Source organism: Macaca nemestrina, chromosome 4, assembly GCF_043159975.1.
Source record: "Macaca nemestrina isolate mMacNem1 chromosome 4, mMacNem.hap1, whole genome shotgun sequence".
Lineage (NCBI taxonomy): Eukaryota > Metazoa > Chordata > Mammalia > Primates > Cercopithecidae > Macaca > Macaca nemestrina.
In genome coordinates, this window is record NC_092128.1 from 50,792,126 (window position 1) to 50,807,046 (window position 14,921).

At 44.2% G+C, this 14,921-nt stretch overlaps 1 protein-coding gene across 47 annotated transcripts in view; it reads left to right on the plus strand.

The window, feature by feature from the left end:
- The first annotated feature begins 6,575 nt into the window (after positions 1 to 6,575).
- The window catches only part of LOC105475296 (neuronal cell adhesion molecule), a 304,974-nt gene continuing 296,628 nt past the window's right edge, over positions 6,576 to 14,921 (plus strand). For 17 of the 47 annotated variants that reach the window (XM_011730394.2, XM_071094655.1, XM_071094636.1 and 14 more), the window contains exon 1: positions 6,576 to 6,769. The gene's annotated coding sequence lies outside the window, so the exon portion shown is untranslated. The remainder of the gene's footprint in view (positions 6,770 to 14,921) is intronic. The other 30 variants (XM_071094634.1, XM_071094635.1, XM_011730393.3 and 27 more) reach the window with 4 other exon arrangements.

Consider the following 14,921-nt stretch of genomic DNA (forward strand, 5'->3'; position numbering starts at 1 on the left):
AGTCAAATCCATAGAGAAAGTAGATTGGTAGTTACTAGAGCCTAAAGGAAAAGGGGAATGTGGAGTTTGTTGTATAGTGGGTATAGAGTTTCAATTTCACAAGATAAAAAGAATCCTGGAGATAAAATGTAGTGATGATTGCATAACAATGTGAATATACTCAACACAACTAAACTGTACACTTACAAATGGTTAAGATGGAATGTTTTTTTGTTTTTTTGGAGACAGTCTTGTTCTGTCGCCCAGGCTGGAGTGCAGTGGCGCAATCTCGGCTCACTGCAACCTCCGCCTCCCGGGTTCAAGCGATTCTCCTGTTTCAGCCTCTGGAGTAGCTGGGATTACAGGCATGTGCCACCACGTCCAGCTAATTTTTGTATTTTTAGTAGAGACGGGGTTTCACCATGTTGGTCAGGCTGGTCTCAAACACCTGACTTTGTGATCCACCCACCTCAGCCTCCCAAAGTGCCGGTATTACAGGCATGAGCCAAGATGGAAGACTTTTTGTTATGTGTATTTTACCACAATTTCAAAAATATATTGAAAAACTTAAAGTAAAATTTAAATTGATGCTTAAAATAAAACAAACAGAAGTACAATGTCAGTGTGCATTAATCTAAGATCACTTTTCTGTTTTAAAATGCAACAAAACAGCCAAATAAGAAAGCTTTTGAGTAGACCATTCATTTATACTCAAGAGTATTATTTCTAAAGCCGCTTCCTTTCTTTCCTCCACAGTGAATTCGTCTTCATTGTACCTATTGTCTGTTTCCCCCTTAAGCCAGAAATGAAGGGCACATATCAGAGTGTTTCTCAGCATCTCTGTTTTCCAGAGCTGCAATTCCCTGTCCTTGATGACCTCATCTGCAATGGCTGATTGCACACTGACCTTGGCTAGTCTTAAATCTATGCAGCAGAACCTTTGTACATTCTTGTAGACAGAAACTGTAGGAACAGATGGAGAAGTTGGCTACAGGAACATGGTTATTATCACTGAAAATGTTCCTTCTCTTTCCAACTTGGTTCCCCAAGCATGGCTCAACGTGGGTTGAGCCAAGCATAAGATCTTAGTGACTCATAAGCTCCCAGAGAAGAAATCCACATATAGCCGCCACTAAGGTCACATTTTCCTCCAATTGCTTGAGCATTACATCTTTTCAATAAGTGTGGGGATGCTGTGTTGCTAAGCATCAGGCAATGATGGGGTTTCAAATTTCTGGTTTCTGTTTGACACGTGCCCAAATGGCACCAGAGTGGCAAATAGAATTCTGAGGTGGTGTGGCAGATGGTGAGGAGAAGCATGGGAGAGCAATTGGTGTTTCGCATCTGTGGAAACTGTCCATTGCTTACTGGTCAGGTGACGTATGAAACTGCATATCCTATTATTTATATATTACAAATACATAGGCACATATCCTAATCCATAGTGAGTAATAATCACCCACTGTGAGGCTGCAAGAGGTATGGGCCAGCTGAGACTGTCACTGGCATCCAAGAAGAAAAAGGACCAGCTCTGGGTAGAGTACAGTGAACGGTCAACCCAGGCCTGGCTCTAGGAGCTCAGTGTGACCTGGGGTATGGTGCTAAGAGCTGCTGAGGTTAACTTTGGTCAAGTCATACCGATGTCTCCTCTGTCTGACAATTGCTTCTTTATCCAGCACCATATCTGCTTTTGAGTTCATTCATAAAGCTGTGGCAAGATTCAGATGCTTTTGGGCTGATGGACTGAGAGCTTCAGTTCCTCACAGGCTGTTGACCACAGGATCTTCTCAGTTCCTTGCCATGAGAGCCTCTCCTCTCCATATGGCAGCTTACAACATGGCAGCGGGCTTCCCTCCAAGCAAGCAAGCAAGCAAGCAAGCAAAAGAGCAAGACAGCAAGACAGAAACCAGAGTGATTTGTAACCCAATATAAGAAGTGACATCGCACTACATTTGCCATATTCTGATAGTTAGAATGGAATCACTAGGTCTAGTCTCAAGGGGAGGAGATTACACATAAGGAAGAATACCAGGAGGAGAATGTCACTGGGAACCAGTTTAGAAAGCCTTTCATTATAACAACTCTGCTTTTGGACAATATTGGGTTATAATACCCTTTCAAATAGAAGGGCTTTAAAAATTACTACATTTGCAGCTACTCGGGAGGCTGAGACAGGAGGATCGCTTAAACCTAGAAGGCAGAGGTTGCAGTGAGCTCACACCACTGCACTTCAGCCTGGGGGACAGAGTGGGATGCTGTCTCAAAAAACAAAACAAACAAACAAACAAAAATACCTACATTTCCCACATGCCTGTCAGAAATCTAATGCATGTTGCCCATCCATAACCTATTATATTAAGATAATGATGATACTGGTATAAGCCACTCTTCTAGCAAACAACATGTTATACTATGATAGGAATTTTTTTTTTTTTCTAGTGCTTCAGTCATTCTTACCAGAATTCAGCCAGCTTTTATCTGAGTTTTACTAGAGGAGCCAACAACAACAACAACAAAATGCTCTTGGTTATCACCAAAATCAAAAAATGACACAGCTGAAAAAGAACTTTTGTGCTCACTTAGCCCAATTCTTTCATTTTACAGCAAGGCAACACGCTCATTACTAGCATTGCTGGGTCCATGTTAGGTTTTGCTGAATTTAACATTAGGTTTTAGGACAGGACCAATGGTACTACCTCCCCTGGGAGGCCTGCAGCATGCATGTGGATTAAGAAAATTGAGATGGAAAATAAGGCAAGGCGTTAAAAAAAAAAAAAATGGAAGATGAAAAGAGGGGAGGGAGAACTCTGAGAAAAAGAGACAGGACTGCAGAAGAAGAGGAAAAGAGAAAGGCTAAAATATTCACTGCAGGTACCACTGGGGGGCTCCATGACTTTCTGATGTAGCTGTTTGAACACAGTGACATTCTGATGTGTCTATCAAAACAATGAAACTTTTGGTGTGTTGTCATTGATAGGCAGCACGGCACAGTGATTGGTTAAGACTTAACTTTGGAATCATAATGCGGGACTTGAATCCCATCTCTGCAGATAGCTGTGTGACCTCTGCAAGTTACTTTTCTTTTTTTTTTTGTTTGCCTTATTTTCTAAAAGGGGGATGATAATAGTGCCTACTGAATGGGATTTTTGTCAGAATAAATGAGTTAATAAGTGCAAATTGCTTACGACAGTACTGGGCATATGGAAAATTCTACTATTATATGATGAGGACACACACCTTATTCCTAGTCCTCAGCTGGGTTTGAGGTTGGAGTCAGGCATGGTAATAGGGGGAGGATAAGGCTTAGGGATGGGAAAGGGATAGCAAGCAAGCAGTTAGGGTAAGGAGGTGAGTTGTGGATATCACCAGGAAAGTGCAGCCAAATAAGACAGCCTCGTGCATCACCAAGGTCAAACAAACTGCATTAGAAAGTATATTTGCCCATACTGCCATCCTTGTAATTGTGGAACATTTTTCTATCCCCACCTCCCATGCTCCCTTCATTTCAGCTCCTCTTGAAGCCTCAGTTTGTTCTTCCTGTTGCTCATTCCCTCAGGAGATGAATCCCCAGCAATGTAGAGCTACAGTGCAGCTGAAGTAATAAGCTGGAAATCAGAACTATATAATAATTTTATATTATTACAATTATTGCATAGTATCAAAATTACTTAATTTTTTTTTTTTGAGATGGAGTCTCACTCTGTCTTCCAGGGTGAAGTGCAGTGGCGTGATCTCTATTCACTGCAACCTCTGCCTCCCAGGTTCAAGTGATTCTCCTGCCTCAGCCTTCCCAGTGGCTGGGATTATAGGCATGCACCACCACACGTGGCTAATTTTTTATTTTTAGTAGAGACCGGGTTTCACCATGTTGGCCAGGCTGGTTTCGAACTCTGACCACAGGTGATCCGCCCACCTCAGCCTCCCAAAGTGCTGAGATTACAAGCATGAGCCACCGCACCAGGCCTCAAATTACTTAATTTTAATTTTTGTTTTGTACTATCACTGTGGTTCCTATCTTCTCCAGAGCTTTCTCTCTTCTGGCTTTGTACTTTTTATTCAAGCATATATTTATATTACAGACATCTTATCAAATACTGTTTAAACTAGAATGTGCTGAACACCTATTATGTCCTAGATACTGTCCAGTGCTTTCTTACAATAACCTTATGTATTAAGTATTGTTATTCTACCTGTAAAGATAAGTGAAACTGTAACTAGAGAAATCATCACTTGCATGGAAAAAAAAAAAAAGAGAGAGAGAGATTCCATTTATGTCCTTATTCTTTCAGCAACCCCCAATAGCCTAAGTAGTCTCCCAGGCATCAGGACTAACCCGGACTTCACCAGGACCAAATACTGTCTGCCTCATCCTGGCTTCATGGACCAGGACTGGAGCCTGAAGAGAAAGAATAATTCTAAGCAGAAGTTCAAGGAGCTGTTTAAGGAGGGTCTTTATGAGATTGTAACACAGGAAAACACAAGCAATGTTGCTTCAGCACCCAGGGGATAAATTACTACACAGAACCAGGGCAAGAACTGAAGAGAGTAGGGTGTCATTTTCCCACTTCACAGGTTTGCCCTATGGGATTCACTGGAAAATAATGTGGACCAGAAATCAATGTTTCACAGTGGCCGGGGTGAGGGGCAATCTTGGAAAACCAGAGTACGAGGTAGAAGGACATGGGAAGGACAGGTAGGACAACCTCTGCAATTACTACAGTGGGGAAGGAACAGAGAGGCCGCAAGTCTTTTACACAGGGGAAAATGATGGGGCAGTGAGAACTGATTATGGTTATCTGTGGCTTCATTTGTATTAACCAGAAATATGGTTACACAAAAATAAATAAGACAAATTGTCAAAGAAGTGAAATTTTGTGGAGTCAGACATGCAAAAAGATCATTAAAAGGTGACCAGCACTATTATAATAGTCCTTACAGAGGAGATAACAACCAGGTAAGGCTCCGAAGGATGAACAAGAGTTTGCCAAATGAAAAGGAGATGAACGAACATTCTCCTTCTTCCTGCATAGGCGGAATCTCACATGCAGAGGCTTAGGGTTATGGAAAATGGAGAGATAAGTTAGGAGTAGATTGTAAAGAGGCACACCAGGAGATGTGGAATTTACTTTGTAGGCAATAGTGAACCAGCCCACCAGCCCAGACTTTCAAGTAGGGGGTTCGTGGAATCTTTTTTTTTTTTTTTTTTTAAGGTATTTTAGAGGAAAATTTGGACAATTCGTTGAGAGGGGCAAGGTACCCACCTGAATGGCAGTTGGGTAAGGACCGGAGTGAGAAGAACCACTGATGGGACTGAGTAAACAACTTGTGCAATGACCCAGCAGCCAGAGACCATGCTGGTTCAGGAACTGAGGGAATCTCTGTGAGGCCAGAGCACATCTGGCTGGAGGAGGAGGAGAGGACGGCAGTAGAAGGAGAAGGAAAGAAGGCTGCTCACTTGCATGCAGATGCTGTGAGCTGAGGGTGCAAGTTCCAGTTGAAGTTAGAACAGAGCACTGGGGTTGTCAAGACCTTTTTCATTCCTGAATCTTGCCCTAGCACCCTGGAGGCTGGGGGTGGAGGAGGTGGCGAGGTGGGGTGGGGTGGTGAGGAGCTCAGAAAATGTTTTCCTGAAATAGAGAACTGAAGGAATCAAGGCTCCGCTGAGCCCACCAAGAGCTGGAGCCTGCTGTAAGTGGTCAAGTCGGGTGATACCCAGCAGACAAGTAATTTGGTGTGCAGACCGGAGTAGGTTACCGAGGACCCAAGGGTCAGGCTAAGGATCCTGAACACCATCCAGGATAGAGTGAAGAGTGGGCTCCTGCGCCTAAACTATGCAGCAAGCAGTGTGTTTACTCAAATACTACACAGTTGGAAAAATCTTAATTCTCGATTTACATTGCCAAAAAAAAAAAAAAAAAGTCCATAATACTCTCTCACATCTGGAAATACGCTAATCCGAAGTAACCCTATTCCCTGGGACCAGAAGACCCAATTTCTACCGCGGATAGACAGCAACCGCCTTATGCTAAAGGCTCTTTTTTCTGGGGGAGGGGGGTGTTTGGAAAGAACGATTGCAAAAACAAAACAAAACAAAATCCCAAAAAACCACTCACCCAATCTCAACCACCCCAACCGATGAATTTCGAAGAAAGTGCTTTTTAAAAAAGAAAAAACTAGATGACCACAGACCTCCCACAGAAAGCTAAACCCATGAGAGTGGCATTCAAAAACTACCCATTTTCTGGAACATCTTTTGTAGCAAAATCTCAGTCACCCTAGCCCCGGAACACTCCCGCCCTCCGTCCCCGCACCCCCACCCGCGCTCGCAGGCTGACGGAGGTTGGCGGTGGCGCGGCCGCTCAGGTGAGGGGCCACCCAGTCCCTCGAGGCGCCGGCGGCTGGAGCCTATTTGCTGCAGTCGCAGCAGCAGGGCGAAAGGGGGTTGGCCGGGAGGGGAAGAGGCGGGGGACGCCCGGGAGGAGTGCGGGGGAGGGGGACCGGAGGACGCAAAGGAGAGCCGGGAGTGGCAAGTGTACGGCGCGGGGAGGGGGAGCGGGGAGGGCGGGAGCGGCGGGGGCGCGCGCCGGCGCGGGGCCAGCCTCGCTTCGCCGGGGTCGCTGGCTGACGCGCGCCGCAGTCCGAGCCTCAGACGCGCGGGCGCGGGGAACGGCGCAGGGGCCGCCTGGCTGGAGCAGCCAGAGGGGACAGCTTCATCGAGAACGGAGGACACCGACGGTCCAGGGTCCTGGGCAGTCACGCCACAGCTGAGCGGTGGGCGCGGCGCGAGAACGTAAGTAGCTCCCTGCGCGTCTGGCAGTGACACTGGGTCCTGCTCGGGGGTGACGGCCGGAGCGGAGGAGGACGCGCGAGGCTGCTGCGTTGTCACTGGGACACTGGCGGGGGGTTCAGCCGAGCGCTCACCCGGCTGGCAGCGCTGCAGGAGGGGCGAAGCAGATCTCCAACTCCTTTCTCCCCTGCAGGCCCCCGACACTGCCGCGGGCGCCGAGAGGGAGCAGAGGGACCTGCGCTCGGGTGAGGGCACAGCTGAAATCCAGCAGCGCCGGCACCCACCACCCCCTCCGGTCTGTGGCCAACTTCTGCTCCGCGCCCGCGCCCCACGCTTTCCGGGAAGCCCTGCCCAGAGCTCTTGCTCGTGGGCAGTTGGGCATGGAGAGCCTGCGGGCCCGGCACGGCGGCTTCCCGGGCTTGGGCACGGAGGCGCGGGGCGTCACGCCACAGTGCCGGCGGGGCGAGGAGCGCGGGGGCCGGGCTAGGAGCGCACGGGCGTGTGCCTGTTCCGGCCCCTGCGGACACATCTGGGCGTGGGCTTTGTTCGGAAGTGCCTACACCTGTGCCTACCGCCGAGTTCAGGGGGCGAGGCCGACTTCGCTTCTCCACTCTCGCTGCCTGGAAAGGGCTCGGGGAATCGAGGCAGAACGAGAGAGACACGGAGGACCGAGGGATGGGGCGCTTGCGGGGGCTTTGTCGGTCTTACAGGTGCGGGTCCCAGGCGTCCCCGCGCCCCGCCCTACCTCCAAGGGCTGGGACTTGTTGGGTTTGGCGCGCCGGGCTGGGGGCTGCCTGGGAAGATTGCCTTCTCAGCCCAGGCTCTTAGCGGTGGGATCTGGCATCCGCTCCGCCCGGGACGCTGTGTTGAGCCAGGAGTGATTACCCGCCCTGGAGCATCCATCTCGCAGCGAGCGCCATCTGCGCCGAGCGCCGCCCCCGACCCCCTCCACGCCGCGCGGGTGGGCGCCGCCGCATCCTGGTCCCAGGCGGTTGGCCAGCTCAGCCACTCCCGGCCCGCATCTGCTAGAGTGCGGAGGGGGACGGGGTGTCGCGGTACGGTGAGCCTGGGAGTCATCATTTCTCCCAAAGCGGTGTCCTCAGAGCAGCAAGCGCTGCCAGAGGGCTCCCCGAGCCCCGGGGCTGGCGAACAGGCCGCTTCCTTCCCCGCGGGATCGCCTCCCCTCCCGCCCGCGCCCACGGCCACATCTTCGTCCCTCGTACGCTGGAGGGTGGCCCCTGCGCCGCGGGCACCGAGGGAGGGCGCCGAGCGGTGGCGTTTCTTTCGCACCCCGCCTCTCTCCTGCCCCTGCCTTCGCACCAGGGGCTCCAGCCCTTGGCTACCACCTGCGCAGAACTGTCCTGAGAAGGGGGCTTTCTTTTCCTTTCAGAGTCCCTAATGGTTAACGCTCAGAAGTGCAGGTCTAAGAGACCGGGCCCTTCCTCGCCCCAGGCTTTTTCAGGAGGAGATGGAGCCAAGTGTAATGGGGCAGGAGGCATTGGTTCTGCACCAGGAGCTCCCCCTGGGGTGGTCCTGGAAAGGAACACGGTAACCGCTGAATACAAACCTCACAGGCTGGGCCGCTTTATGGAACTGCATCATGCTAACCATGCCCTGTTGTTAAAATATTGTAATAATGGCAGTACTTGCTGAAGTACTGAAATGGAGTTAGGCAACTGATACTTTCTGCTTTAATGGTAATGATAGCCAACCGGTTTTGAGAGCTTTAGATGTGCAGGGCGCTGCACATGTTACGTGTATCATCTCATTTAATTCTCACAGCAACCCCATTTTAAAAATTAGGAAATGAAGCCTTAGAGAAGCCAAGTAACTTTCCCAAGGCCACACAGCTAGGAAGTAGGGGAGTGGGATTGCTTTTGTCCTTGTGCTTTACAATCCAAGACTGAGAATGTGGCCTTTTGGAGGCTTATCAATTTAGGGGAAACCTAAACCGCTGGGTGTTCAAAACCAGGGAGATACATTACAAGCCCGTTTAATTCTGAGCTCTGCAGAGCTCACAGTAGCAGGCAATATTGTAATTCAGAGAATCGTATTGTGGAATAGCCTTTTATTCCCATGTAACTCCTTTACATATTCTTTTCTTCCTGTTAACTTTGAGTATGTGGCTGTTAACCCACAATCCAACCCATTACAGTCACTGAACTATTCTTAGTAACCAGGACCTCTGTGATTATATAGATGTTCCTGGCACATCATAAAGTTTCATAAAACTTTTTTCTTTAAAGAAAGAGTCCCCAGCCCTGAATGTCCTTTGTACACGGTTTTGACTGCAAATGAGTTACTCCTCAAATTGGATGTTGAGTTTGAATAGGACCCTAGTATCCAATTTTCGGAAATCATTCTATTTCCTAAATATATAGAAACATGTGGGGACATTTATGAAGATACTCCATGTTAACTGGTAGAAAAGGAGAATTTGAACCAAAGTGGAATCAGCTATTTCTGGAATAGCTTTTAGAATTATAATTAACTGATCAATTGGAAAAATTGATTTATTTTGCATTCATAATCCTACTGACTCATAGTCTTGTTTCAACCTTCTTTTTACTTTATTACAGGAAAGTTACTAAACATTTTACATAATCCAGGAATTTTAGAGCTATTAAAGGACTCAGGCAACATTGTATCTAACTAATCCTTCGAGTTTCAAAACAACTGCAGTAGAGCTCAGCCTTATAATGCAGGGTAGTGATGAGGTCTTTGGACTGAAGGCCATTGCCCTTACACCACATCATTTTTGTTAACGCTACAGTAACAGTGAATGCAAAGCATCGTTGGAAATGATACTTCCTGTGAGGCCAATACAACAATGATGGCAATAATCGGTAGGTGTAAGTGCTTCAGAAGTGTGAGGGGGTCCTGATAATGTATACACCTGGGCTGTAGAAAATTTCAAGAATCATTTCAAATAATGCTTTCATGCAGGTGTAATTTTCCCTGGGTAACAGAATGAATATAAATAGACTCTACAGATATTATATTGTGTATGTACAAAGGAGTTATTCAATGGAACTCCACAGGAAGCTTTTCTGGTAAAAAGATTTCATTCGTTCATTCATTCATTCATTCTTTAATAAATATTTACTGAGAGCATGGCTTACTGTTTCAGGCAGTGGGGATACAGTGGTGAGCCAAACAGAATATCTGTTCTTGGAAAGATTAATTCTAATTTTATCTAGCTACATACTTAGCCACACAGATTTTTTTCACATATCACAAATGCACAGCCGATGAACTTGCACAAACTGTAACACATTGACTTAACTAGCACTCATATCAAGAAACAGGGTAATGCACAGAGAAAGCCTTCTTGTGGCCCCTCCCAGTCATTACTCACCCCAAAGGGTAACCACTGAGGCACTGAGGCTTTTTCCTTATATTCTCACCATAGATCAGCAACTATTGGAATCTCATCCTCATTTTCAAAGGGAAGCTCGGTACCATCTGAGAAGCTCGGTAACCCATAGCAAATTTAACTGGAATGTAGAGCTTCTAACATATTCTCTAGGAAGTTTTGTGCGTTTGAATCAAAAGATTGCTTTAGGTCAGTCTTCAACTGTTGCAATGATTGGTTAAGAGGAAGTGATTTGAAAAGTATTAAATACATTTAGATATTCTTTTCCCTTAAAATTTTATGCTTCCCTGACTGAAGGAGCCCTTCTGGGAACCTTTCTGGCAGGTGAGGACAGAGGAGAGAACTGGATGCTAAGGGCAAAAATCCAGTGACTTATTTTATTTAAACATTTTACTGCATTGGCAGATGAAAAGCTCCTTCTGTTTAAAACAGCCTCTATGGCGATCAAAGGCTGAAGTTTCTTCGCCCACACCCAACAGCATTAATGAGACATAATTGACAGGTAAGGGTTGTATACATTTAATATGTACAACATGATATTTTGATATACGTATACATTGTGAAATGATTACCACAATCAAAATAATAAACACATTTATCACCTCACACAGTTAATTTGTGTATGTGTGGTGAGAACATCTCCCCAATTCCCCTACCCCCTAGCAATCACCATTCAACCCTCTACTTCTGTGAGTTTGACTGAAGTTTCTAAGAAAAGGAAGATGTACCGAAATGAACTGACAAATTTTTATTTTTTCTCTTAAAATTGAAAGCTACAAGAGGAAGGAAATAGGAGAATGGCTCTACCTTCAGCTTCAGCAACTGTAAATCCTTCATTATCAGATTGCTTTTAAATGGGGCAGCAAATGCAATATGTTTATTTAAAATACATTTTTGCTAAGTTAGTTTTTTATTGTGGTAAAATATATATGACATAGGATATGCCATTAAACTATTTCCAAGTGTATACTTCAGTGGCATTAAGTACATTCACATTGTGTGCAACCATCACCACTATACCTCTCTAGAACATTTTTTGCCTTCCCAAATTGTAACTCTGTACACATTAAACAGTAGTTCATAACCCCTCAGCCCCCAGCCCCTGGCAACCAACATCCTACTTCCAGTCTATGAATTTGACGACCCTAAGTATCTCATATGAGTGGAATCATACAATATTTATTTGTCTTTCTCTAACTGGTTTATTTTGCTTACCATAGTGCCTTCAAGGTTGATCCATGTGTCAGAATTTCCTTCCTTTGTAATGCCGAATAATATTTCATTGTATGTATAAGCCACGTTTTGTTTATCCATTCATATGTCACATATACGTGGGTTACTTTCACCTTTTGGTTAATTGCAAATGATCCTGCTATGAACATGGATGTACAAATATCTGAGTCACTGCTTTCAATTCTTTGGGATATATACCCAGAAATGAGACTGCTAGATCATATGGTAGGTCTATGTTTTTTTTGAGACATTGTCATACTCTTTTCCATAGTAACTGTACTGTTTTATATTTCTGCCAACAATGCACAAGGGTTCCAATTTGTCCACATTTTCTCCAACACTTGTTATTTTCTGTTTTCTTGATAATAGCCATCCTAATAGGTATGAAGTGCAGTCACTGTTACTTTTTTTTTTTTTTTTTTTTTTTGAAGATGGAGTCTCGCCCTGTCACTCAGACTGGAGTGCAATGGTGCAGTCTTGGCTCACTGCAACCTCTGCCTCCTGGGTTCAAGTGATTCTCCTGCCTCAGCCTCCCGATTAGCTGAGATTACAGGTGCCCACCACTGTGCCCAGTTAATTTTTATATTTTTAGTAGAGACAGGGTTTCACCAGGTTGGCCAGGCTGGTCTTGAACTTCAGACCTCAGGTGATCCATCCGCCTCGGCCTCCCAAAGTGCTGAGATTACAGGCGTGAGCCACCACGCCCAGCCACTGTTACCTTTTAAAGCTGTAAATTAATATCTATTATATTCTGAACAGGTCATTCACAGCATTTCTAATTTATTGGTTTAACATTTATTAATATGGAGGTGTATGGTTTTCAAAAGTATTAATTGATTACATACTTTCTGCCGAGCAAGAAATTGATGTTGTGGAGCATATGTGTTGTAGTCCAAGTCCAGGATAAGCCACCATTGGTGGCATACATTCATGTCATTTTCCTAAAATGTTGAATTAGAGTACCTTTGTCTGTAATGCACTTGTGCTAAATGATTTTGGTATGAGGGTAAGTTAAACAGATATGCTTTTTTTTTTTTTTTACTGCCGAAAAATAGCATTATTATTTTAATCTAGAACAAGAGCAAATTTGCCCCATATCTGAAAATAGAAAGAAACATTCTTATGCTGAATGTTTAGGGATGTACTGGCGTTGTAAATTATAGTTCCACGTTGGGCATTTCTCTCTACCATTGAATCTTCAAAGATGACAGCATAAACCTTCACCACCCAATTATAATTGCTTAGCTGAGCTAATAAAAAAGATGTGGTGTCAACTTAATTGACCTATTTTACTGGCCTACAAGACTGGAATTTCAAATTAGAAAAAGGTAATTTTTAACAGTCTGATGGAGGGTTTCCCTCAAGTGACTAAGAAGCTACTGAAGATTAAAAAAAAAAAAAAATGCCAGTGGTAAAGGGAACAAATTTACAACCACTGATGTCCTGTCCTGTCCTGCACATACTGTCCTAATGGCATGTTCAGTTTGAACACAGGAATGACGAATCTTACTTGTATTATGTGCTTCCTGAATGTCTTCCATATTGCTCTGGACTAAAACATTGTTTAATTCACATGAGAATGAAAATGACAGGTACTGTCAGGCAAAAGTGATCCTTTTGAAATTCTTCTCATTAAATAATGGTAGGAAGGGCTGGAAACTATATTTTGAACATACATACATTGAATATATATATGTTGAATATATATATGTTGAAAATATATATGTTTAAATTTTATTATGTGCATAGTGTGTTGGTTCAAAACCCACTGTAACCAGAAAAAAAAAAAAATCTATTCCTAGGGCAATCTGAGGGAAAACTGTAGGAGGTCTTCCACGGGGTAATATGCAATGAATTTGATTTATCTTTCTCAAGTGGGCTGAGAGCATTCAAAAAATTCAGTATGAGTATTCAGCATGTAGTGATCTTTTCTCCAAATTTCAACTTTAAAACTAATTTCATGCCACTTTTCGATGTCCTTGGCATTTGAATGGCATGATTTATGGCATGCATTTTTGACGAACATTTACAGACTCATATTCAATACCACTGACAGATTCTCTCTCAAGAGAAAGGGGAAGTACTAATCTTCCATTAATTATGCCTCAAGGTAAGAATGGCCTGTCCAAAGAGTTTCCTCCTGGAGTTTTTTGGTTCTCTGAGGAAGGATGGTTTGTGAGTGAGTCCGCTGCTGCCTTCCAAAACCTGGTGCGCCTTTTCAGTCCCTTACCTCAATAGAGAGCTACAAGGACAAAAGTGAACAAAGGAGGCCTGTTTTGCCTGCCCCACTTGCTGGGCTGTTGTCTTGGCCCTTTTCAGTGAAGGGAGGGGGGAGCTGGGTCAAAGTTGAAGAACACTGAAAAGGAATTCAAGCTTCATGTCGAAATTTGAATTATAGCTTCAGTTTGAGTGCCGAGTAGATTAGTTCGAATTGAAATTTTTGAATCTGTGGAAGCTTAAGTGACAGATGGTGTTGGAACAACCTACGTAGAGCTGGATGGCACACCCGAAATGTTGAGTGCCCAAGCGAGGCACTTGGTAAACATCTAGTTAACTGACAAAAGTTTTAAGACTGTAGGAAGTGCAGTTTGCTGCTGTACGCTGCGTTAAGACATTGGGCTGTGTGAATTAAAGGGAGGCCCCTGTGTCTGGCGCTCACTCAGATGCACTTGTCCCATCTAATTGCATTGCAAATATTCTTCTGACTGTTCTGCAGCTTTCCCCTCTATTATCTAGTTGAATAAATACAGAAATGCCCAACCAGCTTCCCTTGTAAAATTGCATCGCAGTGTTTTGGTGTTGTCCACAGATTGTTTTGATGTGTGACAAGATGCATCTGTCCTAAATATTGTCTAACCAGTGTTTTTTTTCCCAGATAAGTATATTTATGAAGTGTGATTTTGGCTTTCTGCTCCCGGTGGGAGTCCATCACTCTTATATTTGCTCTTGAAGTTTTTCCTATGGCACATGGTTTTCCATTCATTTTGTGAGGCAGCATCTGATTCAAAACGTTTTGGTAGGAAATGTTTTCTACTGTGTGCATCACTAGAATAATAAAAGCAGCTACTAGGAGGTAGAGGGTACTTTCAATTTGGGTAATTTGAAATTCTTCCTGATATTCTGTAAAACTACAATTGGAAATGGAAAAATTGTAGTATTTGAAAACTGAAAAATTCAGAGTTGAAACATTAACCAAATTTTACTTTGGCATTTTTGACTACTTAAATGACTCAACATAGTCTTTTCTTCTGATGTTAGTAGCATGATGGCTAAAAGCCATTTTTGTAAATGTATATTTAGTACATTCAAATGAATATTTCTACTTTTAGGGAAATAACATTGACATGGCAATATTTGAACAGTTAGTAACATGGAAATTCAGACATAATAAATACTGTAACGTAAACAACACCTAATTTACTTCAGAATGATTATATTAACTTACACGGCATGTTATGTTTTACATGAATCATATACCTTGTGTGTTTCATGAATTTTAAGGTAAATTTCATTTTGATAGATGTGCTGGGGTTTAAAAAACTCCAT